Below are 27,994 nucleotides of genomic sequence, written 5' to 3' on the forward strand. Positions count from 1 at the left end.
TTGGGGTAGTAATTATGCCTACGAAAAATGCACTTTTGGCTGGGCACAGTGTCTCATGCCTGTAATCCCAGCACTTTGGGAAGCCAAGGCGGGCGGATCACTTGAGGTCCGGAGTTCAAGACCAGCCTGGCTAACATGGTGAAACCCTGTCTCTACTAAAAGTACAAAAATTAGCTGGGCATGATGGCGGATGCCTGTAAATCCCAGCTACTTGGGAGGCTGAGGCAGGAGAATCACTTGAACCTAGGAGGCAGAGGTTGCAGTGAGCTGAGATGGTGCCACTGCACTTCAGCCTGGGCAACAAGAGTGAAACTCCATCTCAAACAAACAAAAAAAAAGAAAAATGCACTTTTATCTTCTCCGTTATTCATACAAACATGCTTATTGTAGAAAACTGGAAAAGCAGAAAGGAGGGAAATCACCCATTCAGAGAACACATATGTTAACATAGTACAATTACTTTCTGTGTTTTTAAAAATTTATTTATTTTTTGCAGAGATGAGGTCTCACTATGTTGCCCAGCCAGGTCTTGAACTCCTGGCTTTAAGTGACCCTCCTGCCTCAGCCTAACAAAGTGCTGGGATTATAGGTGTGAGCTACCGCACCCAGCCCACTGTATTTTTTTAATGTAAATGAGGTTTTAAATAAAAAAAATAACTTTTTATTCCTACAAAAGTAGACATATGCATCATAAAAAGTTAGAAAATGTAACCAAAATATGGTTGATTTTCTATTACCAAGCTATTAATACACTTACCATTTTGTTGTATATCTTTTTAAAATAAATTTGCCTGTTGTATATCTTTTCAAATATTTTTCTAATACGCAAAACTCTAGGTTACATTCATTTTGATTTTCCAAAACCCAATGATGTGTTCATATACTGTCTTTGGTGCGGAAGGTACAACTCCACTGGTCTATACAGGTAGAATTTTCAGAGCATCAATACCCAATGTCACTGGGCCCCTCCCAAAAGCCAGGCTCTTTATTAGTTTACCTTGAATCCTTATAACAGTCCCAAAGCACACATTCAAACATTCCTATTTTGCAGATGTGAAAACTAAGATTCAAAAAGGTCCCCTAATTAGTCCAAGGCTACAAAACGTTAAGTGACAGAGCCAGGTTTCAATGCATCTTTGTCTGGCTCTAAAGCTCGTATTTTTTCCCCATATAAGCCTAAATCTAAGCAAGATTACAGATTCTGTAACTGAAAACAATTAGGCAAGATCAGTGGATCCAGATCCTTAATTTGGGAGCAAAGTAGTACGATTTTCATTTTACAAAAGGACAAAAGTGACTCAATATTACATAGTGAACAGGGAATTGGGCCTTAAACACAGTTAAATTGGATGAAGACACCATCATTTTAATACAGTTAGTCCTCTGCTATGAAACATTAAAATTTAGACTTCGCTGGGGTTTTAGGTAAAATGAACACACTCTCAAGCCATCCACAAGTAACCACTAGTGAGCTGTTCTTGGGATGTAATTCAAAGAAGAAAACCCACAGTGTAACTAGGGAGTTATATAGGCCTCAAGCGTAATGCTTTCTCTGGGGTTTATTAAGTCCTACTTCTCAGGCTACTGGAAAGGGTCAATTGAGAATACTAGATGAGATTCCCAGCTCTGCCACTACTTAAGTGACCCTGGGCAAGTTACTAATCCTCTTTAGGGCTCAAGTGACTTCATCCTTAAAACAGGTATAATAAATACTCACCCTTGTGGACTCACAACACTGTTGCTTGAAGGATGAAAGGATGAATGACAAAAGGCTTCGAAAACTTAAATTTCTCATTCAAATATAAGATATCTAATAATAGTAATAACAATTATAATCATATATTGCTATAGCTAAATGTGAGCGAGTGGATATTATGTCAGGCACAATTCTATTTTGTAGGAATTAACTCATTTAAATTCTATACCAATCCTATTAGATAAGTATTATTATTATCATCTCAGTTTTACAGCTGAGGACTGAGGCAAAAAGAGACTAAGAATTTGCCCACAGCCACCCGGCTGGTAGCTGAAGCTGGGTGCTGAAGGCGGGTTCCTAGAATTCTTTACTTCCTCCTCTTTTCTCACTTCCCCAGGGGAAAAAAAATCAAACCAAAATACATTCTGTTCTCTCAGCAACTTCTGCTGTTCCCAATTACATAATTTTCTTTATAAAACAAAAAAAAACCTTACTCTGACAACCTGTTGATTTAAAAAATGATTTTGTGTATTTCAGCAAAGTTCTATTTGGGTATACTGGGTGATTTAATTAAGAAAAATTTCAAAGAGCTCACAAATCTCTGAAATACTGAATACTATTATTTTCTTGTATTTAAACATTTTTTTTATTTCTAAAATTTTACTCATGAGGGAGCTTGAAAAGTTGCTCTCCTAGAAGTAAGGAGAATAGTGGTCATCAGAGACTGGGAAGGGTAGGGAGGATGGGTGATACAGAGAGGTTGGTTAATGGGTAAAAAATTACAATTAGATTGGAGGAATAAGTTCTAGTGTTCTATAGTGCAGCAGGTGACTACAGTTAACAATACATTATTGTATATTTTAAAATAGCTAGAAGACAGAATTCTGAATGTTCCCAACACGAAGAAATGATAAATGTTAGAGGTGACAGCTATGTCCATTACTCTGATTTTATCAGTCTACATTGTACACACATATCAAAATATCTCATGTACAATTATGTGTCAATTAAAAACATTAAAAAATGAATACTACTATTTTAACAAACGTTCTCACTAAAACTTTTCCCCAGTGGTCCTGAAAAATTATACCTTGCTCTTAAAAGATGACACTATCTTAAAACTTCAGTTCTGAGAAAAACTTAAAAAGAAGAAAAATATGCCATGGAGATACAATTTTAAAGTAGTAACACTCATATTTAAAAGAAGCTCATTAATCTACTAAACAATGCACTGTCTATTGATTCTTCTCTCTTAACTGGTGGTTCCTGTGGAGTTATGCTCTGTGGCTGTTGTTGAACATATTCATCCCATACATTTTTATTTTCTCTCCACGGCATCATACCCCAATGATACGCCCAAACTGTAGACATATACCCTTAGAAAGTAAGCAAACAAAAATAATATATAAGCTATAAATGTAGGCCACATACATAATTTTAAATTTTCTAGAAGCTACATTAAAGCAAGTAAAAGAAACAGGTAACATTTACTTTAAAAATATATTTTAACTCAACATACAAAAATACTATAATTTCAACATGTACTCAATATAAAATATTAATAATTTTATGCTTTTATGATTTCTTATACTAAGTCTTCAAAATCTGCTGTGCATTTTACCCCGACAGCACATTCAACTTGGATTAGCCACCTTTCAAACTCTGAATAGCCATGAAGGGCCAGTAGCTGCCATATTGGACAATGCAGTTCTATAGAGTAGTTTTAAGGGTATAATGAGAATTAGAAAATCAGGATGTTTTGGCTGGGTGCGGTGGCTCACGCCTGTAATCCCAGCACTTCGGGAGGTCAAGGCGGACGGATCACCTGAGGTGAGGAGTTTGAGACCAGCCTGGCCAATGTGGAAAAACCTTGTCTCTACTAAAAATACAAACATTAGCCTGGCATGGTGGCAGGCGCCTGTAATCCCAGGTACTCAGGAGGCCGAGGCAGGAGAATTGCTTGAACCCGGGAGGCAGAGGTTGCAGTGAGCCAAGACTGCACCACTACACTCCAGCCTGGGTGGCAGAGCAAGACTCTGTCTCAAAAAAAGAATGTTTCTCACTCCCAATCACCAAAGCATTGGTCAAGGAGAAAAGTTAGAACAAGTGGTAATTCTGCACTGTTTAAGTATTGTTTTAGCATAAAAGTCTCCTTAAACTAGAATTTAAATAGCAGCCTACATTGTAAAAAGTGGACACTCTTATTGGGAAGTAGAGGACATATATCAGCATCCCAAAGTATGTAGTTTGAAAAAGGAATATTCAATATTACAATGAAATTTTGTATTTGGAAAAAAAGACCATATAGATATATATACACACAATTGTCAATATCTAAATAATGACCATCAGCAAAATCTCAGCCAGTATGGGCACCCAGTGTAACCACACAGAGGGAAGCAGTGGGAGAAAATGTGGGAGAACACTATTAGGTGACTTGAAGTTCTGAAGATCAGTGATAAAACTGGAGCCCAGATCATTTAATTTCCTCCTTTCCACCTTCCCTGTCTTACTTGATTGAGGTCTGTCCTCAGATGTCTCCTCCCCTGAAAGGTTTTCTGCAACCACTTATCTAAAATATATCCACCAGCCCCCGACCTCTGTCACTCCATCCCATTACTATGGTTATTTTTCTTCATAGCACTTATCACTCCCTGACATTAGAATATACAACTATTTATTGACGAATCAGCTCTTTCTCTCTCTGGAATGTAAGCTCCATGAATCAGGGAAATTGTTTTATTCTCTGTGGAATTCTAGTACTCATACAAATCAGGGCAGGAGTGGGTTTTCAGTAAATTTGTTTATTCAACAATGCTATGAACCTACCACCCACTATCAGGCATTGTGATAGGTACAAAGAGGACACCCTCAGCCTTGGGCAAATGGGGGCTCTGTCCTGGTCAGGAGTCCTGAGGGCCAAGGGAATGGAGGCCACATCCTGCCCCACATTTAGAGTATGCTCTACATATACGATCTGGAATCCCCCATCCATACAGCCCAAGACTGCTTCCAGGGCCTGCCTGGCCTCTGCTCCAGGCACATCCAAGGCCCTGCACAGTGAGGAGCAGAGCTGGGGGTGAGGAAAGAAGGGGGCGAGGCTTCCAGAATTCCATGTGAGGAGATGCTAGCCAATATTAGGGGCAGGTCCAGGTAGACAAGGCACAACTCCTGTCCTAAGCATGCTGTCCAATGGAGCGTGCTGAAACTATGGACATGTTTTATGCTGACACTACACAGTACAGTAGGCTCTGGCTGCGTGTGGCTATGGAGCACTTGATATGTGGTATGGCTAGAAAATGGAACTTTAAAATTTTTGTCTCTAATTTTAAAGTTATATTTATCTAGGCCCATGTGGCTTATGTACGTGACATCTGACAGCACAAATCTAGTGGGGAAAAAAAAATCAATGATTACAGGTTTGTATATGTTTCCTATTGCTGCTCTTACAAATGACCACAAACACAGTGGCTTGAAACAACACAGATTTATTCTGTTATAGTTCTGGAGTGCAGAAGTCCAGATGAGTTTTCAGAGGCAAATACCAAAGCATCAGGAAGGCTAGCGACTTCTGGAGGCTGTTGGGGAGAATCCATTCCTTGCCTCTTCCAGCTTCTAGAGCCTGCAGACATCCCCTGGCCCTGGACTGAAAGCACACCCCAATCTCTGCTTCAATGTCACATCATCACCTTCTCTCCCTCTGACTCTCTTGCATCCCTGTTATAAGGACCCTTGTGATTACACTGGGCCCACTGGGTCACCTAGGAGAATCTCCCTATCTCAAGATTCTTCACCTAATAACGTCTGCAAAGTCCCTTTTGCCATATAAGGTGATGTTCACAGATTCTGGGGATAGGGATGTGAACATCTTTGGGGGAGCCATTATTCAGCCTACCACAGGTTATTGAGTGCTATAGGAGCTGAAAAGACTGAGAAAGCAAGAGAGAGCCAGAGAAGGATTTTCATCAAGAAAGTGGCATAAAAAAGATCACTCTGGTAGCAGAATGACTGCAGCAAGGTCAGACTGGGGGTAGAGGAACCCATGAGGAAGCTCCTTGGAAGGAAAGAGTAGAGAAGAAAAGAGAAGCCGAAAACCAGCTGGCGGTGGAGGGGCAAGGAGAAGGACGGACAAACATGGGAAGCACTATGGAGCTGGAACCCACAGAAGCTCCGGAGGGGAACCCTCAGTCTGAAAGGATGTTGGTGGAAAGGACAAGGAAAGTAAGAATTTCAGCGTTCATCTCTCGGAATTCCAGTTGGTGATTTAGAATATCTGTGTCATTTTCCTATTGATGTCACCTTAAATGGATTCCACTATTGGACCAAACACGCAGGCATTCTCCCCAATGTGGGTGTTCTAAAAAGTTGATCCATCGTCTAGGCACTAATTAGAACTTTCATCAGGAGTTTAAGGATGTGGATGCACACATAGTATAAGGAGGCCACAGGGTCAAGTCCATCCTTCACTTCACCTCAATGCTGAGTTAAAAGGGGATAATGCAAAGGACTTGAAAGTTTCAAAGCCAGAAGATAAATCTGATGAATTCATCTGAGTAAAGTCTAGTGATTAAGCCTGTGAGCTTTGACATCTCACACACCTGGGTTCCAACACTCCTTTGCCACTTTACCAGCTTTGTGACCCTTGAGGGAGGCTAGTGAAGAACACTAGCTTCTTCATCTTTAAAGGAGAGATAAGAATGCATATTATATGGTTGTTGTAAGGGTTAAGTAATATACTATTTCATGCCCAATACAGTGTAGCTCTTCAATAAAGGTAATTATTATTAACTGGAAGACTTATTTAAAAGAATCATAATCAGAAAAACATACTGTTTATTACTAATAAATCTACCAAGGCTCCCATTAACAGTTTAAAAAAAAAAACCTCACACAAGTAGGGATTTCAAATCTGGAAAGAAACGTATCAGCAAATCCTCATAAAATAACTATGGATAATCTAATGACATGGGTTTAAATATTCATGATCAGTGCCAGCTGAATTGGATTTCTTGAGTTTCTATTCTAGCTTTAACTATTGCACTGGACTTCACAACTATTTTAAGGAATATAGTAAAACTTACTCCAAGTTTAATCAGCTGTCCTGGCACCAATACTGAATTAGGAAAAAAAATTAAGTGAACAGGTGTCCTCAGTTTATGAGCTAGTTATGTTCCTGAAAGAATATATGTTGCAAACTAGATTTTGCAGATCAGAACTTATTTTCTCATAATAATTTCAGAAATGTGTTTCTCTGGAAAAATTCAGTAACTTTTTAAAAATTTTAAATCAGTCAGACGATTAGGGTAGATGGTATCTGGTTTTCTGGCATGGATGAAGTTAAACAGATTGCCCCAAATTAAATTTTGGGTCTTGCTAGGGTCATGTTTTGACTAAAGTGGCAAAGTAACTCTCATCTTCTGGTAATGAAAAAACACCCCATCCTGTAATTGATGAACTGAAAGATGTTCAATCTAATGTACAATGCATTTATTTGTATTACCTCCCTGGAGCAAGACATTCTACTTACATAAAAGACAGCAATTACCCAACTTCAATAAATGCTTTACATAAATGGGACTTGATGAATAGACACACCATTAATCAAAGGCAGAAAAAGAACACTGAGGGAAAATTAGAGTTTAAATATAAGAAATTACTAAAAATCAGCCTTCCGTTGACAAGGCTTATAGTAAGGTGTGGTGTATGATTTCTAGGACTTAATTTCAATTCATCATTGGGATTTTGTTTTTTCAAAGTAACACTTGCAGAAAGCAGGTAAACAACTTAAGATAGAGTTTGCCTGAAGTAACACAATTTGGCCAACCAGCCTCCTATTTGCAAACCTAATTACCTAAGTACCAAATTAAATGATAATCTTCACTGTCCACACACAGTATTTTTAAAATGATATCCTCTGTGCTCTACTTCACCTTATTAAACATTCAGTGAAGTTGCTAATCAAGTCATCGTTCAACAAGGACAATCAATCATAGTTAATGGCCACTATGAAAACCAGCCTGCAACACCTAGTAGACAATTTTGTAATTAGTAGCAAGTGTGGGACACAGCCTTTTGGTAAGGAGGGTCCTAATTCCTCCATCTTCTGGGGAGTGAGAAGGGAGGGACAGGGAGTAAACCGAACCATCACTGCAAGACAGCTGAGCACACTGCACGGAGAGTGGCACTCTGAGGATGGGGCCAGGATAACTTTCTGGGGCTCTGCAAGGTTTCTGAGAAGGAATGCAAGGGCCATAAGAATACCACTGGGTGCCAGGGTGTTTTCTTCAAGCTGTCACTCACCTTATTCCCTATCAAGCATGTTCTCAGCCATGTCAGTAACAATTTTGGAAAAACTCAGTCCCCTCATCCTAAGGGTATATACCCATCCCAGTATCTCTTTGGAGCCAGAAAAGAAGCTAGTTTCAAAGACTTCAGATAGGTACTCAAGACTGCTCTGCATCCTTCCCCAGGGCTGCTGTGCCTCAGGTGGCACTATGCAGTGCACTATGCCCTTTGTCCTCATGGTCCCAGACTCAGCACCCCGCAGAGGCATGCAGAATAGAGATGCAGGTCTGAGCAAAAAACCATTTCTGGAGATTTTTTTATATCACTCATCTCATTTGAGATTAAATCATGCACAAAGGAAGGCAAAAGCAAATCCTCCAAGAACAAAATTGCTGAGAGAAAAAAGGAACACATTAAAAAGCAATAGACAAGTAACCAAGACAAGCAGACGGGTACTGCAGCCCTGCCTCTATCGGCCCGTATGTTTCACCTCACACCCATATGCTCTCTCTCAGTTCCCATATGGTTTTTCTTTTTCAATATGAAATTTGGAGTGGGGTAAGGGCAGGGACGAGCAGCATTTTATAGAAACTTTGTTTCTCTAGAAGTTGCCACAGATACAGAGTATCCTAGAGCATCTTAGACAGGAAAGCTGAGGTCAACAGAGGCATGGCCAGGCTGCGCTATGCCTGACTCTGTCTCCTTCCTTCCATCTTTTCTCCAGGGCCAGATACTTGTGGATGTCCCATCATAGTTATGGGTTCGCTGGCCCAGCCACAGGCATTTGTTCCTGTTCATGGTGGTCTCCTACCAGAAGCCTAAACCTGAGCAGATGACCTACAAATGTGAGTGTGCCAAGGAGGCAGAAGCCCAGGAAGCTCACTGGCGCTGACCTGCTGATGTCCAGCTCTTCACCCGGACCAGTTAGGGCAATGGTGAGGACCCCAGCCTGTGATTCACAATCCTCAATGATAACGTGACCTGGAAAAGTACTGTGCCTTCAAATGTTTACAGCAGTGTTATTCATATAACCAAAAAGTAAAAATGACTCAAATGGTCATCAACTGATGCATGGATAAATGAAATGTGTGTATCCACACCACGGAATATTATTTGGAAATAAAAAGGAATGAAGTACTGGTACATGCTACAACATGGATGAACCTTCAAAACATTATGCTAAATGAATGAGGACAGACATAAAAGGACAAATATATGACTTCATAAACAGGCAAATCTATAAAGACAAAAAGTAGATTAGTGGTTGCTTAGGGCAGAATGGAGAGTGATGGCTAATGGGTGTGTTGTTTCTTTTGGGGATGGTGAAAATGTTCTAAAATTGATTGTGATGATTGTTGCACAGCTCTGAATATACTAAAAACCATGGAATTATACACTGGAAATAGTAAAGTGTATGTCTCTATCTCAATAAAGCTGCTGCTGCAAAAAAAAAAAAAAGCCTTGCTTACTGATCATCAACAAGCAAACATATCCTATCAATAACAGGAGGCTGCTCAAAACCTGAGACCAGATGATAAGAGCTCCTTACATTTTTGTTGTATTAGGAGATAATATTTAAAACTTTTTCTTGTTGCTCTTTCAGTATGTCTATTGCATATGCTTCTCTGCTATCCAGCACCCAATCATCTTGAACTATTTTTTTGTTTTCCTTTTAAAGGCGTTTACACAAGTTGTTTTTTTTATAGCCTTGGTGCCTCCTTGCACAATTTATGCATCTGCAACTTTGAAAATATGCATCTGACAGACATTCTACCTAGTGCCTATATAACAGATCAAATTTTTAATGACACTTAGGCTGGGTGCAGGGGTTCATGCCTGTATTCCCAGCAATCTGAAAGGCTGAGGCAGACGGATCGCTTGAGCCCAAAAGTTTCAGACCAGCCTGGGAAGTTTAAGATCGCTTGAGCCCAGAAGTTTCAGACCAGGCTGATCCCAGAAGTTAAAGACCAGCCAGTAATTCTGTACTTTTCATAGAAAAGTACAAAATTAGTCAGGCACGGAGGTGCATGTCTGTAGTCCCAACTACTCGGGATTGCGCCAATGCACTCCAGCCTGGGTGACAGACCTAGACCCTGTCTCAAAAAAAAGAAATCACTCTTATGTCATGCAAACAGGGCTAACAGACATCAGTGACTTATCAAAAGTGTGTTGCACAATCAGTAGCTCAGTCATAACAAACTGAAGCACGTGTTCACTTTTGGACGGAGCCTTTTGAGAACACAGAGTACTTTTAGGGAAGTGATTTATAATCAGAACTGTACATCCTCAAATAATTTTCAGTAAATGGGTCCAGGCAAAATAATAGTCATTAAAAGAAAAGAATTTGCTCAAATTATATTTTAAAAGTTTTTTTCCTATCCCAAACTCAAATGTCCACAAGCAGCTCATTATTTCAATTCAAATACAACTCAGTTTAAGGCCCCTCTTCAAAAGCTTGTTGTTTTTTTTTTCAAAAATAAAAAAGAGAAACTTATGAACATCATATTAGTCAATACAGTACCTGAAAAACAGATGGCTTATGAAGAAAACCAACATTGAGAATTAACTCCTTTTCTATCAGTTGGCCTTATCTTATGCCACAGTGGAGTCTCTCCTAAAGTTACATTTTCACTTATTCAGTCAAGTAGGTATTTATAATGACCTTTACAAAGAACTGGCATGAGGAGTTAAGTCTAACTAAATTAAGTATTTAACAAGGACCACAAAAAAATGATAAGTGTGTGAGGTAATGCACGTGTTAATTAGCTTGATTTAGCCACTCCACAACACATAACTATATCAAAATGTCATGTTGTACACCATAAATATATGGTTTTTATTTTTATTTACTTTTTTTCTTGAGGCAGAGTCTCGCTCTGTCACCCAGGCTGTAGTGCAGCGACATGATCCCGGCTCACGGCAACCTGTGCCTCCTGGGTTCAAGTGATTCTCCTGCCTCAGCCTCCCAAGTAGCTGGGACCACAGGTGCACACCACCACACCTGGCTAATTCTTTGTATTTTTAGTAGAGATGGGGTTTCACCATGTTGGCCAGGGTGGTCTCAAACTCCTGACCTCAAGTGATCCGCCCACCTCGGGCTTCTAAAGTGCTGGGATTATAGGCGCGAGCCACCGCGCCTGGCCTTTTATTTGTTAATTTTAAAAATTAAAAATAAATTTAAAAGGCTTCAAAAGCAAATAATTTTTTAAAAGCTTAATTTAAAAAAAAGGAAAGGGGAAGGAGGAAGTGTACTGACAATTGGGACACTTTGCATACATCTCCTCACTTATTATTTAAAACAACCTTGGAGGCAGTTCTATACTAATTTTACAGATTTAAAAAACCAAGTTTCCAAAAGGATAAGTAACTTGTTAATGGTCCCACAAACTAGGAAGCAGCAAAGCTCTAATTCAAACCTACAATTGTGTAGCTCAACTATTTTTCCATTGCTTCAAATTGCCTCTACTCACACTGCACACTTTTTTTCTTTTCTTTCTTTTTTTTTTTTTTTTTTTTTTTTTTTTTTTTTTTTTGAGATGGAGTCTCGCTCTGTCCCCCAGGCTGGAGTGCAGTGGCGCGATCTCGGCTCACTGCAAGCTCCGCCTCCTGGGTTCACGCCATTCTCCTGCCTCAGCCTCCAGAGTAGCTGGGACTACAGGCGCCCGCCACCATGCCCGGCTAATTTTTTGTATTTTTAGTAGAGACGGGGTTTCACCGTGTTAGCCAGGATGGTCTCAATCTCCTGACCTCGTGATCCACCCGCCTCAACCTCCCAAAGTGCTGGGATTACAGGCGTGAGCCATGGCGCCCGGCGCTTTTTTCTTTTTAATGAGAAAGATGGGGGAAAATTCCATCTAAATAAGGCAAAGAATAAAAGAAAATTAGAAATTGCTAGGGCAAGAAAAGTTTTTCATGAAAAGGAAATATGTAAACAAAATGCTAGAATGTTAACTTTTCTGTGATCTTAATGTTTTGACTCTTTAAGACATCTTCCTAATAGAGTTATATAAAACTACAACCTTTTTCTCCTAGGCAGAGGAAAAAAAGTTTCCTATGGAGCTACTTTCAAATCACAGTTTGTTGAGCAAAACAAAACAGAAAAGAATATCTCTGCAAAGTTTTATAGAAGAAACACTGAGACTGATGTATGGATGTATGTGAGTGCCTCTGCTACCAAGACGATGTCTGTAGAATAGCAAAGAGAATTAGTGAAATGTCCTAAATAACAAGAACAACAAAAAAAGATTGACGGTGAAAAATACACAATTTATTTTCATATATTGGGAAGACTCTCAGTGAAAGTTTAGGGCTCAGAAATAAGCCAATGATAAGCTCTCCAAATGCATTTCCACTGTTAACAACAGCACCATTGCTAGAAGTGCTGACATGAACCAGTTCCATGTTATTTTTTTAAATACTGAGATGGCAGCAAGGATGAAAGTCTGGAAGGAATGGTTTCCTTTAACCTTATACTTTATACTCTTCCAGATGATGGAATCATGGGCAGTGGGCAAGGTGGCTCATGTTTGTAATCCCAGTGCTTTGGGAGGCTGAGGCGGGAGGATCATTTGAGACTAGGAGTTTGGGACCAGGCTGGGCAATAAAGTGAAATCTTGTCTGTAAAAAAAAAAACTTTAAAAATTAGCCAAGTGTGGTGGTGCGTGCCTGTAGTCCCAGCTACTCGGGAGGCTAAAGTGGAAGGATCACTTGAGCCTGGGAGGCAGAGGTTGCAGTAAGCCAAGATCACACTACTACACTCCAGCCTGGGCCACAGAGTGAGATCCTGCCACCAAAAAAAAAAAAAAAAAAATCAATCAAGAAACTTACATGAAGACCTGTGCAAAAGAGAATAAGGCAGAGACTTTAAAAAGTGAAAAGGCTTTTCCTTCTGAGAAGATGAAAAAAATAAAATAGAAACTTAATGAGATGATGTACCATGTCAGATTCTCCACATATGGTTCCCCTTCTGTCTCCCAATCCCTGTGTTTTCTCCCCACTTTCCAGTACTGTCTTATCACACTATCAGCAGCCACTTAACAATAAGCCACTGGACAATCTGGTATAATGGAAACAGTACAAGCTCTGGAGTCAGAGATCTAAGTTGGAAGCCATCCTCTGCCACTTACTATTTGTGTGACTTCAGGCAAATTACTTATTCTCTTGATGTCTTTCTCCAGCAAAATGGGAACAATACCTGCTTTCAAAGTTGTTTTAAAGATTAAATGAAATGATACATGCAAAGTGTTTAAAAAGTGTTAGCACCTGGCCCAGTGCAGTGACTCACGCCTATAATCCCAGTACTTTGGGGGGCTGAGGCAGGAGGATTGCTTGAGGCCAGGAGTTCGAAAACAGCCTGGGCAACATAGTGAGATCCTGTCTCTATTTATAAATAAAAAATAAAAAAATTAAAAGTGTTAGCACCTGTAACTCCTTTTCCCTTCCTCCCTATTAATTTAGGTTTACTCAGCACCTCCACTCAGGGCTCTTTGTAAGGGCTTCATCAAGATATTTTTTATCCCCAGTACCATGAAACATAAACTGTGTCTGAGGCCCACTAAGCTGATCATTCTGGGACTAACTTCTATTTGGTGTGTCAAAGGCAGGATGCATCTGATTCTCATCCAGAAATCAGAAGGAAGGCTCATTGGTGTGGATTTTTTCTTTCTTTTCTTCCTTTCTTCCTTCTTTCTTTTTAAGAGACAGGTCTCACTCTATTGCCTGGGCTGTAGTGCAGTGCACAATCATAGCTCACTGCAGCCTCAAACTCCTGGGCACAAGCAAGCCTCCCCCCTCAGCCTCTCCAGTAGCTAAGACTGTAGGTGCACACCACCATACCTGGCTAATTAAAAAAAATTTTTTTTTGTAGAAATGTGGTCTCACTTCGTTCCCCAGGCTAGTCTCAAACTCCTGGCTTCAAGCAATCCTCCTGCCTTGGCCTCCCCAAATGCTGGATTACAGGCATGAGCCACTGCATCCAGCCCTGGTGGGGGTCTTATTCATCCATTCTATTTCACTATTTTTGGTTCACTAGGGCTACAGAAAGCAGAATAGTGAGGTGCAGAGTGGGGAGGGGGGTAAGTGTACATTTAAAGTAAGCAGGACACAGACTCTAAAACTGTCCTGTGTACTAGATGATAAAAATGTTAACTAACTGAGGCCAACAAGGTCATTTTCTGCATGAGCCATAGGTGAGAAGCTGACCCCTTCCTACTCTCTATTACATATTTTAAAAATTGGCTAAATCACACTTAACCTACCCCCACCTCCACACACACACACAAACCCAAAACTGGATCCACTGAATAAAAGTATATTCCTTCTAAGCAATAAAATGTTTTCATAATGTATATAGTTATGTAAGCCTATCAGTTACTAAGTCTGAAAAGCAGATCTTCCCCTAACAGCAAGAGCTTTTAAATCAGAAAACCAGGAGCATGCTGAGGAATCTTAAGAAAGTTCGTCTTCATTCCATCAACATAAACATTCTACAAGTCAGTCTAAAAAAAACAAATAAAAATTCAAATAAAATAAAGAGCCATGGTGGAAGAAGCCTCCTCTTTAAGTTTAATCTGTTTCTTGTAAGCAAGTTCTACAACACTTAAAAATATCTGCCAGAATTGGGACAAGAACACTGTACAAATTTTGATAGAGTTGTTTTTCAAATCAGTTTTGCTGCTGTGGCTGCTGGAACACATTCTTCACCTAGCATACAAGGTGAGGGCAGTGGTTAAAATAGTTCTAAATGAAGGCCGGGTGCAGTGGCTTATGCCTATAATTCCAGCACTTTGGGAGGCCAAGGCAGGCAAATCACTTGAGGTCAGGAGTTCGAGACCAGCCTGGCCAACATGGCGAAACCTCGTCTCTACTAAAAATACAAAAATTAGCCGGGCATGGTGGTGGGCGCCTGTAATCCCAGCTACTGGGGAGGCTGAGGCAGGAGAATTGCTTGAACCCGGAAAGCGGAGGTTGCAGTGAGCCGAGATCACACCACTGGACTCCAGCCTGGGTGACAGAGCAAGACTCTGTCTCAAAAAAAAAAAAAAAAAAAAAAAGTTCTAAATGGCATGGACCAGCCCATTCACAAATATGAATTAAGTACTTACTATGTGTCAGGTACTCAGATAAGACACCTGAGATAAAGTAAGGATATGAATGAATCCCTTCCCGTTCTCTAGGACCCCACGTAATTACCAAAAAAAAAAAAAAATCAGACAATTGTCATATAATACATAGCTGCTGACATGGCAACAAGTAGAAAATTGTTAAGAAAACACTAATGTGGGGCAACTAATGCATAATGGGGGTGGGGTGGGGTGGAGTGGGGGACTCAGGACAGGACATACAGGTAGGCTTTTCCAGAAGAGAAGACACTGTGTAAGAAAAGGTCACTGTTTGAAATGATCAATGCCAGGCAAGGCTTCCAACACATCTCAAATGTTTCTGCTCCATTTAGAGAATGTCAACAATTTTACGGAATGCAAAGGTTTATACAGATTTTATCACCTCCTTGAAAACTCAAAGACTTTGGTTAAGATGGCGGGCTCTGGGATGAAAGGAGGGCACGGAGGGACACAGGAAGAGGTAAACCTTTCTCAGATTAACAGGATGTTGCCCCAAAGTGCTACTCTGAAAGAAAGCTACAAGCATGTCATGAGCTGGAGAGAAGGGCCCACCTGGACACCATGTGCAGCACGTTAGAGCCATCATCCTGCCAGAAAACAGAGATGGACTCTAATAAAAGCAAAAAAGAAACAGTTGAGTTACAAAAAGCACAAAAAGCTTGTGGTATTTGCACAATTCCTTAAAGAGGGAGAAGTCAGAAAGAAAACCACACTCTTGGTGCAGGGACTTAGCAAAGAATAAATCTCCCAAGATGAGGATTACTAGTGAGCAAGAACTGTCTAGTTCTCTGAGGTTTTGGACATCTAAAAACCTCTCTCTCTGAAGATGCTTTCTAAAAAGGTATGTGGAGGCTGGGGGCTGTCAGAAAGGAGGAAGGTTATTAGGTTGAGGGCTTTATTCCTCTCCTTCTTTGAGAAGATATGTCTTTCAATAAGTTTATTCACATTCTAGCCAGCTGCAAAACAGGATTGAGAGCCAAGTTCCTATTGCCAAAGTTCACTCTTCAAACCGGCAGCCTGAGGTCTGATAACCAGTTAAAATGCTCAACACAATCACCGCCTTTTGGTGGAAAACAGAGGCTGCATTGTTTAGAGATACATTTTCAAGTTTAACTCTTCTAGAATTATGAAACTCAAAACAAAAGCTATTAGGTTCAATCAGTATCAGGGAAGGGAATTTTTGTGTATATTAGTTTGGATTCCTTTCTTATTTTTTCCTCCAAAGAATCATTAATTGGATTCCTCTGGTAATGGTCAGAAAAGTAAGTTGTCAGTAATGATGAGTACTCACAAACTGAAAAGCTGCTTCAAAGTTATAAAATTCCACATATGCGCTCTATCGCATTTCTACAATACGTTGTATCCTTAAAAATAAAAATGTCTCTTTGGGAGGCCGAGGCGGGTGGATCACGAGGTCAGGAGATCAAGGCCATCCTGGCTAACACGGTGAAACCCCGTCTCTACCAAAAATACAAAAAATTAGCTGGGCGTGGTGGCGGGCGCCTGTAGTCCCAGCTACTCGGGAGGCTGAGGCAGGAGAATGGCGCAAACCCGGGAGGCAGAGTTTGCAGTGAGCCAAGATCACACCACTGCACTCTAGCCTGGGTGACAGAGTGAGGTTCCGTCTCAAAATAATAATAATAATAATAATAATAAATAAATAATAAAAATGTCTGATCCAAGACACCAAGTTTTTCAAAGACCAACAGCAAAAAAAAAAATAAGTTGTGACTCAGCAGCTATCATATAATTAAAGGGTACTTATAAAAGAAGAGTTGAGAAAATATTCTCCATTTGTACCAGAGATATATTCTCTTATTTGGTATATATACATATGGAAAAATATATATATATATGGAAAATATATATATATGGAAAAAAATATATATATATGGAAAAAATATATATATGGAAAAAATATATATGGAATATATATATGGAAAATATATAGGCTGTGTGTATCTATTCCTTCTGTAAACACAAGTAAAATGCCTGCTACATACAAGGCACTATACCAGGAAGGAACTATGAATATATAAAAATAGGTACAACATGGCTAGTATCCTTGGGCACTTCCAATCTTGTGGGAAATATGAAATATAAAAAGATGCAGAAAAAATAAAATTAAGTGTCCTAAGCTACAAAAACATAGGAGAAGTGACCATATTTCCACTGTATCAAGAAGAAAGGTAGGAATGGGATATCCCAAGACAGAGATGACTGTGTCCCTGACACTGGACTGTGGGAGACACCGGCATCCCTGCTGAGCAGAGTATTCTGTGGGTAATGAGAAGCCAGTGATTATTTTTGTTAAGAGAAAAACAAACAATATGGCCAGGAGTGTTCTTCAGGGAGGTTTTTCTCAAATCATGACAGGAAGGAAGAGAGACTGGATGGGAAGAATAGTTAAGAAGCCAGTCAACTGATCAAAATTAGAAGTAATTAAGGCCAAAAGTAGGATGGTGATAATGGTAACTAAAGGAGAAAATGGAACCCAGGTCTTCTCCACTGTTGCTTTAACATTATAAAGACCTCCATTTTATTATGCATTTTAGGGCGAAAGAAAGCTGGTGATATTTTCACCTGACATAATTCCTTATATTGCTAAGGTGATGTCTGCGGAATAAAGTAGAACAGTGAGATTATATCAATAGATGAAAAAAAGTTATTTGACAAAATTCAAATCCATTCATGAAAAAAAAAACTGTTAGCAAAGCAAGAATAGAAGGAAACTTCCTCATTGTGATGATGGGGATGTATGAAAAACCTATAGCTAATACAATACTTAATGGTAAAAGACGATAAATGTATTGCCTGAGATTAGGATCTCTTCTCATTCACACTGCTTTTTATTCAACATTGAACTAAAGGTTGTGGTGAGTGCAATGAGCTAATTCTAAAACAAATGGGAAAATATTAAGACCTTGAACAGCCAACACTTTTGAGAAAGATTAAAAAGTTGAAGGATTTATATACTACCTGATTTCAAGACTTATTTTAAAGCTACAGAATCAATAAAGTGTGGTCTCAGCATAAAGAGAGGCATACAGATCAATGCAGCAGAAAAGAATCTAGAAAGAGATCCACACATATATAGTCAACTGACTTTTGAAAAAGGTTTAACAGGTAAAGGGAAGTCTTTTCAATGGATAGTTCTAGAGCAACAGGTATCCACATATTTAAAAAATTAAACCCTTTCGTAACACCATAAACCAAAATTAACTCAAAATGGGCCACAGACATAAATGTAAGAGCTAAAACATAAAACTTTTAGAAGAAAACATAAGAGAAAAATTTTAGTAAACTTGGGCTAGGAAAATGCAAATTAAGCCACAATAAGATACCGATACACAGTCACTAGATTGCCTAAAATTTCAGACCCACAATACCAACTGCTGGTGATGAAGTAGGGCAAATGTAACTCTCATAGACATCTGGCGAAATTGTAAAATGGTACTATCACTTTGGAAAACAGTTTGCAGTTTCTTATAAATTTAAATATAGACCTACCATGTGATCTGGCTATTCTACTCCTAAGTACCTAAGAGAAATTAAAGAGGATGTCCACATAATGACTTGTACACAAATGTGCATAGCACTTTTATTTGTAGTGGTTAAAAATGAAAACAACTGAAATGTCCATCAACTGGGTCAATGGAAAAGCAATCTGTGATGTATCAATCACAATGGAATATGAGTTAACAATAAAAACAAACTATATATACAGCAACATGAGTGAATTAAAAAAAAAAATCTTTGGTAAGTAAAAGAAGCAAGACTGTCCCCCTGAAAAAAGAGTACTTACTGTATGATTCCATTTATATAAAATTCTAGAAAATACAAACTAAGCCGGGCATAATGGCTCATGCCTGTAATCCCAGAACTTTGGGAGGCCAAGGCAGGTGGATCACGAGTTCAGGAGTTCGAGACTAGCCTAGCCAGCATGGTGAAACCCCGTCTCTACTAAAAACAGAAAAAATTAGCTGGGCATGGTGGTGCATGCCTGTGGTCCCAGCTACCTGGGAGGCTGAGGCAGAAGAATTGCTTGAACCCGGCGGGCAGAGGATTCAGTGAGCCAAGATCCCACCACTGCACTCCAGCTTGGGCAAGAGAGAGAGTGAGACCCTGTCAAAAAAAAAAAAAAAAGAAAAAGAAAACAAAAGAAAATACAAACTAACCAGCAAGGGAAAGCAGGTCAGTGGTTGCCTGGGGAGAATGGGGCTGGGAGGGACAGAAAGAAGGATTACAAAGGGGCATGATACAATTTAGGAGTGGTGGTAATAGAAATGTTCACTATCTTAGTGGTTTCGTACATATGTCAAAACTCATCAAATTGTACACTTTAAATATGTGAAGTTTATGGTCAATTATGCCTGCATAAAACTGTAAAAAAAAATAGAAAAAAAAAAGAAGCCATTCATAAATCCAAATAGATATAATTAAGGCCAAAATTAGGATGGTGACAATGGTAACATAAAGGAGAAAACAAAAACCAGATCTTCCCCATTATTTTGTTGGCTTGTTTCTTGTTCATTACAAAGACCTCCATTTCATAATGCAGTGTAGAGAAAAAGAACACTGAGGAGATATTTTCAGTTGAATAAGCTGAATATTGTCAAGGTGATTTCTGCAAGAAACAGCTGAAGATCCTGAAAAGACAAAGGTATGTGTGGGTGAACCAGGTAGGAAGGTATGTGTGGGTGAACCAGGTAGGAAGGTATGTGTGGGTGAACCAGGTAGGAAGGTATGTGTGGGTGAACCAGGTAGGAAGGTATGTGTGGGTGAACCAGGTAGGAAGGTATGTGTGGGTGAACTAGGTAGAAAGGTGTTGCAGAGGATGCTGCAGTCCTGCCCAGATCACTGCTCTGAGACTGAAGTGCTGGGACTGAAGTACTCAGTCTTCTAGCTGCCAAGAGTTTGGCTGTGAATGGCTCATAGCTGAGTCCCTCCCCAGTGATGGCCCTTGGCTAAAGAGAGCCACTTCACCCAAGATTCTGCTCCCTTGCAGGGGCCATCTCAGTTCCAGAGCTCCCCTGTGGGATTAATTCAAGCCTTGGATAGTAACAACCAAACCCATCAAAATAAGTGTGTATGTACAACAGTGACAGTATCCTACAACATTTAGACATCCCTAAACTAACAATGGGGTTAAGAACACCTTGAAGTTGTGGAATCCACGAGATAAGTTCTCCAAGATGTGGAGCAGTAAGAGTACTGGGGAAAAGATGGCTGTTAGGAATGTACCTAAATAAAGTGGGAGTTGAACAAAGAGAACACATGGACACAGGGAGGGGAACATCACACACCAGGGCCTGTTGAGGGGTAGGGGGCTGGGGGAGGGATAGCATTAGGAGAAATACCTAACGTAGATGACGGGTTGATGGGTGCAGCAAACCATTATGGCATGTGTATACCTATGTAACAAACCTGCACGTTCTACACATGTATCCCAAAACTTAAAGTATTTAAAAAAAAAAAAAAACAGACAAAAGAGGAAGGGAGAAAGACTTTGGCCCTGAGAAGAACCATTCATTAACATTAATGGCAAGAAAGAGTTAAAAGTAAAAGTGCTGAGTCCAGATTTCTGCTCTCTGTCTTGTTGGGGAGGGGTGGGCAGAAAGAGGATGTCAAAATGATAGGAAGAGCTGTATTTGTTTTGTTTCCTGGGGCTTGGGGGACGCTTCCTGTGGGCTCTGCCAGGAAGTCATCTTTTCTGCCTGAATAATTGGATTTCATGAGAAGTGGATCAGTGGCTCCCATCCATGTCACTGCACAGTCAGAGAGGGTGGGAGGCAGAGAAGCCTACCTAGGAAGCGGTGCTTGCCGCCCGGGTGGGGTGACAGCAGTCCAAGGGTGAAGGAGCTAGCAGGGCACTTTGTGCCTCACTGTGCAGCATGCACCTGGGTTCCTGTCTGGCTACAAAGTGAACCTTCCCTTCCCAAAGCTGTTCTAGGGAGCTTTTATGGGAGTGATGGAATACTTTTCTGACTGGGTTATTTCTTCTCTGCACTATCAAAGGCAACCTTGGGCCTCAGCTGTATGTCCAGTGGCATGTTTGTGAGTGGAGCAAACCTGTTTACATAGCAAAAGCTTTCACATCTACTACTGTTTCGGTGGCCCAACTGTGCAGGAGGGGTAGAAGCAAAGGGCAGTCAAAAGCCCTGGCTCTAAAGCTGATAGAGACTGAATGTGTGTCCCCCTCCAAATCTACAGGTTAAATCTGAATGCCCAATGTGATAATATTTGGAGGTTGGGCCTTTGGTAGGTGATTGGGTCATGAGGGCATTAGTGCCCCAGGGAGCTCCCTCACCCCTTCTGCCATGCAAGGTTGAGAAGATGACCAGAAAGTGGGCCCTTAGTAGACATTGAATCTGCCTTGATCTTGGACTTCCCAGCCTCCAGAACGGTGAGATATAAATTTCTGTTGTTTATAAGCCCTTCAATCTATGGTAGTTTGTCATAGCAGCCCAAACTGACTAAGACAAAACCCAAGCTTTGCCACTTACTATTGTGCCACCTTGACACATGACAAATTACTTAATCTTCTAGGCCTCAGTTTCCTCAATTATAAAATGAGGATGACAGCACCTTCCTGAAAAGAGTTATGAGAATCTGAGGCAATGTGCCCCCAACACATGGCTGGCCATTACCAAATGAGACAAATGCTTGCTACCCATTCCTCCTTACCAGCTGAGCTCAACCCCAGGACCTAACACGTACATATACATCCAACTGCCAAAGGGCTACATATCTTTATCTACATTATGTGAACTCTCTGTAGTGGTATTTTTCCTGAATTATAATTTAATATACATTCTTGGATTTTCTGAAGGTAGATTTTAAAAATATATTCATCTCATACCTTTCATAGGCTTTCTCCCTATGGTTTCATATTCCAGCCATGTACTGCTGATGCCTAAAAAAATCACCTAAATGTTGGTTGGCCCAGATCTCTCTGCCCAACTGCAGATCTGTATACGCCATGGCCCACTGCATATCTCCATTCTTGATGCCTTCAGGCAACTCAAATTTAACATATTGCAAACCAATCACCTTTGCCCACCTCCAACCCTCAAAAACTTACTCCTCTTCATCTTCTTATACCCTTAGAAAAAAAACATAGAATAGTTGTTAAAAGCCTGTACCCAAGAGCCAGTCAGCCTTACTTGGGTTCAAATCTCTTACCACTTACGAGCTATGTAACCTTGGAAAAATTATTTAACTTCCCTTTGCCTCAATTTCTTTAAGTGTAAAAAGTAGAATAATTAACAGTACCAGTAAGGTTTATAGGAATTAACATGCTAATGCCTATATACACTTGGATGGGGGCCTGGCATAGCTAAGAGCTCAATGAATGTTATTGTTACTATTAACTAACTCTGTGGGATATAAAAAGATTTCTCTTTGATGGTAGAAACCATATATTTCCTATTCTCCATTGTATGATCAGCTCCTGGCACAGGGCCTTGCACATATTAGATGCTCATTATATTTTTTAACTGAGAAAAAATTTCTGCAGCTTATTATAAAATTACTATGAAGAGACTGTCAATATTTTGTTCCTTGAATGACCATTAATACAGAAATATGTACTAAGAAAAAAAAATACTGTTTCCTCTGGTACAGTGGCATACTTCCCTCCACCAGATAATAAGTGACGTACAACTCACTGAGCTTCCGTTTCTGAAACTTTTGAGAAACATACGAACTTGGGATTAATTTGTAGTAACCAGACTTAGCCTAGATTTCCTGGTACCTATTACTCTGAAGAGCCCCTTTTCTCATTAAATAGAATGCTTCTATTGAAAATTGGCTAAAGTAATTTTTAGATGTATTCATTTATTTTTAAAAAACCTATCTATATATTTAGTGAGCACTTTTAATGTTAAGCATTGTGCTAAGAACAATAACAAATTGTTATTGTTATTGCTAAACAAAAGAAAGCGTCTGTGCTGGGAGATGGCACTGGGAGAAGAAACGGATGGAAGGCAGGAGTAGGATAGAGGACAGGAAAGAGGCCAGGCTCAGAGAAGAAAGAAAAAAGCAGCAGAAGCAAAGTGGACTCACTAAGTGGCAAGTGTCTGTGATGGTAATAATGGCTCATTATGTTTGCTGAACAACTACAACACTGATCATAAAGTGGAAAAAACTCTTCTGAAGATCTAGACCGGTGGAGGCACCCCACAGAATCCCTGGGCCCAGCTGGGACTGAAAGAGAAGAACAGCATATCAGCAGAAATCTGAAGCAATGAACAAGAAAAAAGAATGTCATCCTACCTAACAAAGTGTACCAAATCTTCCAAATAATTTAAGATGGGTTGCAATAAAGGGTAACAAACATATTTTAATTCACAATTATATCATTCACTTAGACATACTGTATATGTCATTAAATGTATATGGCTAATTTAATTACATAGAAAATCTAGCTATAAGTCTTACTGTGTATAGTTATTCTCAAGTAGGTACTTTCTGTTTAATTAAAGAACTACAATAAGGTATTTTTCTTAGAGTATAAATGACCATGTTGAGGACTGCTAGAATTACAATGATGCCCATAGAGAAATTTTTCAACAAGACTACCTTTATATCCTCATTCTTCAGTACAAATAGAGGGAGTTGAGAGGGGGAGAGTTTTACAGAATTGATAGAGTGATCATAAAAGCACAGAATGTTAGGTTCTTCCTTCAAAGGAGTTCCCCTCAGATCATTACTAGCACACACTTCCTCTTGTTTTAAACAGAATTCTAATACACTCAGGATCTGATTTCCAAACCTGTAGTGGAAACAAGTTAAATGTAAAAAGAGTCAAGAAGCGCCGACAAGGAGGGATAATGTGATAATACATATCCTAAGAAAAGCAGACAGAAAAACTAAAAATATCACAGCCAGGTGGGGTCATTCTATTCAACAGAATCCAGGCTCCGTTGGCATCATTGTACCAGAGAACAAGGTTAAATTATTTCCCGCAAAATTTAATATATCAGTCAAGGAAATGCTAGAAATACGTTAGAAAAGGCTTTCCACTCAAAGGATCAAGTCCTTTTTTTTTTTCTTTTCTAACTGGCATGTTAGGAGGAGGAGCTGTAAGTCCTTTTTCAAAACACTTGGCTACATTGAGGATTTTTCAAAAAACGTTCACACATTTTACTGTTAAGAGACAGCTTTGGTGAAACCCAAGTGAACTTCTAAAATAAAATCCCAGTTACAATTTTAGAGAAAACCACGAGCTTCACCTCTTATGTATGCAGCATATTGTATTAACTGCAGATCAAATGGATCACAGACATTCTCAAGATACATCACTAGTTGAGCTGATGTCAAATTCAATGGACCTGATTGGTATTTTTTAACCACAAAAAAAACCCATCCTATCATCCAGGTCTCCAGTTAGAAGAAGATAATTAGTTCATTTTTTGGCATGATGACAAGACCTAACAGCCATTCCTTTTTTTATTCAAACAGAAGGACAAGGGATTACAGTTAATCTTGGCAGTTGTACCAAACTGCAAAAGCGCAAACAGTAGGAGAGAAAGGTTTTTGGGGGAAAGAAAGCTAATTAATATATATTAAATATACATTAAAGACTAATTTAATATATATTTATCAGGGATTAATGTTACCTCAAATATCTTATTTACCACAATGAATGTATTTTTCATAGACCAGCAACACTAAACGATGCCAAACATCACTTCCATTCAGAAGCCATGAAGTTTCTGACACTCGGTCTCTAGAGAACACCCAGAAGAAACAATCCCAGCTCTCATCTAGAGTAAAACTGCCTTTATCAGGCCGCGGGAAGGTAATGTACAACTGTGGCAATGATAAGCGGCTAGTTGTTTTTAGGCGGCCTCCACTGTCCATATGCCGATGATGCATAATTCATAGGAGATGCCACATGCTGCCTGAGGCAGGTGCCCTTGTGAGCCTTTCTGGTCACACTCTGAGGCATGTTGCCTCCAACGATGATAACCCTGGAATGTAAGAAACAAACGGAGGCACAAACAATTTCCCTAAATACTGTTTTTAAGCTGATAGTTAGAGGTCTGCTGAACACAGAATACAATTAAGAACAATTAGCCATTCAGTGGCACAACCACAGACAGTTCTCCTTGTGGCCTATATTTTAAACAAAGAGCCCAGCTTTCAGGCAGAATCCTCAACTATCCTGCAAATGAAGGAAGTATAAAAACTGCTTCCTATTTCCTGGCTGACCTCAATTCCAGACGGCAAACCCCCACCCCCTTAACACATGGCCCATCCCCTTCCTCCCCTGACACAAACACTCCTTGATCATAGCTATTCTGCTCAGCCTTTTTTTTTTTTTTTTTAAGTAGGGGAAAAGATAAGCAGTTGTATGAGAAAGAGGCATTTGACATAATATCAGGCTGGGCCACAGAAAAAGAAAAAGGCAGGATGGAGTGGGGGATGGAAGGAGAGAAGAAATTCAGTAGCAAGAAATGGGAGACAGAGGCCAGGCGCCATGGGTCACGCCTGTAATACCAGCACTTTGGGAGGGCGAGGCTTGTGGATCACTTGAGCTCAGGAGTTCGAGACCAGCCTGGCCAACATGGTGAAACCCCGTCTCTACTAAAAATACAAAAATTAGCCAGGCATGGTGGCAGGTGCCTGTAATCTCAGCTACTTGGGAGGCTGAGGCAGGAGAATCGCTTGAACCCGGGAGGTAGAGGTTGTAGTGAGCCGAGATTGCGCCACTGCATTCCAGCCTGGGCAACAGAGAGAGAGACTCTGTCTCAAAAAAAAAAAGAAAAGAAAAGAGAGATAGAAAAATTTCTACAAGAGAAAATGGTTAGGAGTGAAGACAACACACTCACTGGACTTGAGAGTTGCAGAGACTTTACAGATCTTTAGGTTCAATCTCTCCATTTCACAGAAGGGAATAAAGGTTTGGAGCCATGGAGCCACCTTCCAGGGTCATGTCAGGTGTTTATCCTAATTAGAGATTCTCTAAGTATGAGCACCCTTGGGAGAAAATGCTAGCTTAACACTAGGAATAATTCTTCTTCTCCTGAGAAACAACTTGTTTTTTACTTCTTGGTTGCTGTTCACAACCTGGTGTTTAACAGACCAGGTTTCCCTTTTCACTGGAAGAAAAAACTTCACAGGAAGCCAGGGGCCCACTCATTAACCTGCACTTCAAACACTATGGGGTGCATTTATCTTGGTCTCCTTTCTAGCTTCCCTGGATGTCTTTTTTTCTCCTCCTTTCTTTCGGGTCTTCCATTTAATATTTTTGTTCTTTTGTATTTTATGAATCCTTGCAAGCTCCCTTAAGCCTTTCTGAAGCAAAAACAGTATATTGCAAATATCTTATAGGACACTTGCCGTTCCAAGGAACTTGAAATATTTTCTTTGTTCATATAGTCTCACTGGAACTTGCTGAGGAGGGAGGTTGAGTATTACTCCTCTACTTTACATCTTCCCGTTAAGAGTCTGAGATCTGTCTTGGGATTGGTGCTCTTATACTTATCTTCTCAGAATATACTTCCTCCTAAGTAAGAATTGGCATACTAATTGACCACTCAGTGCAGAATTTTTTGTTTTCTAGACAAGGTCTTGCTCTGTGGCCCACGGTGGATCTAGTGTGCAGTGGTGTGATCACAGCTCACTGCAGCCTTGATCTCCTGGACTCAAGTGGTCCTCTTGCCTCAGCCTGCCGAGTAGCTGGGACTACAGGCACAAGCCATCACACCTGGCTAATTTTTGTATTTTTTTGTAGAGATGGGATCTCACCATGTTGTCCAGGTTGGTCTTGAACTCCTGGGCTCAAGCCATTTTCCCACCTCAGCCTCTTGAAATGCTGTGATTACAGGTATGAGTCACTGCACCCAGCCCAGATTTTTATATCAAAAAAGTATATCACAATTTGCTCAGATTAAATTGAAAAGTATATTAGCAAACCATATGCCTTTAAGGTCAATTTTCATTCAACTTAAAGGAATTTCAGGATGGAAAAAAAAAACCCTAAAAACATTTCTCAAGAGATTTCACAAACAGTAGTAGAAGGTGCTAACGTGGTAAAAGTTATTGCTTCACTCTATTTCCATATGTGTGCAAACAGCATGATCATCTATACCACCTTCCAGCTGTTTAACCACACAAGGCATCATTGTTATTTGGACAATATTGCCTAGAAAAGAAGAAAAGAGAGGAACAGGGAAGGCAATCAACTATTCTTTTCTGTTCACTTTCCTGTAAGGATGGGATTGGCTTGGGCTAAGGTAAGGGGTCTTTCTCAAACTTCAGGATACAAGCAACCAGCCAGTAAAAACCCACCATGGCTCCGCAGTAACAGGTGACAGGCGAGCACAACCAGACACCCTGGCAAGCCTGGAAGACTCCACCCCGAACCAGGGCGGCATCTGCTCTTCCACCTCTACAAGGGCTCCTAAAGATCCCTGCATAATTCATGGGACTCAAGGAGAGGTGAAATGTGAACTGGCTAAAATGTAAGCATTTACATTTAGAAGCAGAGGAGGCACCAAACCAGGCTCAGAAATATAAAAACAGGCCTTTGGTGTGGCTCTGCAGCTTCCATCTCTACTCTCCTGTGCATCTCCCTTGCCCTGGGCCCTTTCTTCTCTGGCCACATGACCAGCTTTGGATGCTCATCTCAGTAGAAACCGCTGAGGGTTCCTCTCCGGAGACTGTTACACATGGCTTAGTCCACACAGACAGTGTGCCAATGTGTAAAACACTCAACTTACTTTTTGGCTGACCTGGTCATCCAGGGCTGCCTGCTGCTGTGTGGGGAGATGTTGGAGATTCCAGGCCAACCGTGCCACGGGGCGCTTCTGGACACAGTGTGCTGTTTCCACATGCTGTGAAGGGGCACGCAATACCAGGAAAAAACAAAGACTCCTGATGT

General features: G+C 40.2%; 1 protein-coding gene across 8 annotated transcripts in view; it reads right to left on the minus strand.

Moving 5' to 3' along the window:
- The window catches only part of SRGAP1 (SLIT-ROBO Rho GTPase activating protein 1), a 309,133-nt gene that overhangs the window by 180,401 nt on the left and 100,738 nt on the right, over positions 1 to 27,994 (minus strand). The window contains exon 1 of one of the 8 annotated variants that reach the window (XM_063693852.1): positions 27,834 to 27,960. The exons of the other annotated variants lie outside the window; for them this stretch is intronic. The gene's annotated coding sequence lies outside the window, so the exon portion shown is untranslated. Of the gene's footprint in view, positions 1 to 27,833; positions 27,961 to 27,994 lie in introns of those variants that run through there. 8 annotated transcript variants of the gene reach the window in all.

The sequence above is a fragment of the Gorilla gorilla genome, chromosome 10, assembly GCF_029281585.2.
Source record: "Gorilla gorilla gorilla isolate KB3781 chromosome 10, NHGRI_mGorGor1-v2.1_pri, whole genome shotgun sequence".
NCBI classification, from domain to species: domain Eukaryota; kingdom Metazoa; phylum Chordata; class Mammalia; order Primates; family Hominidae; genus Gorilla; species Gorilla gorilla.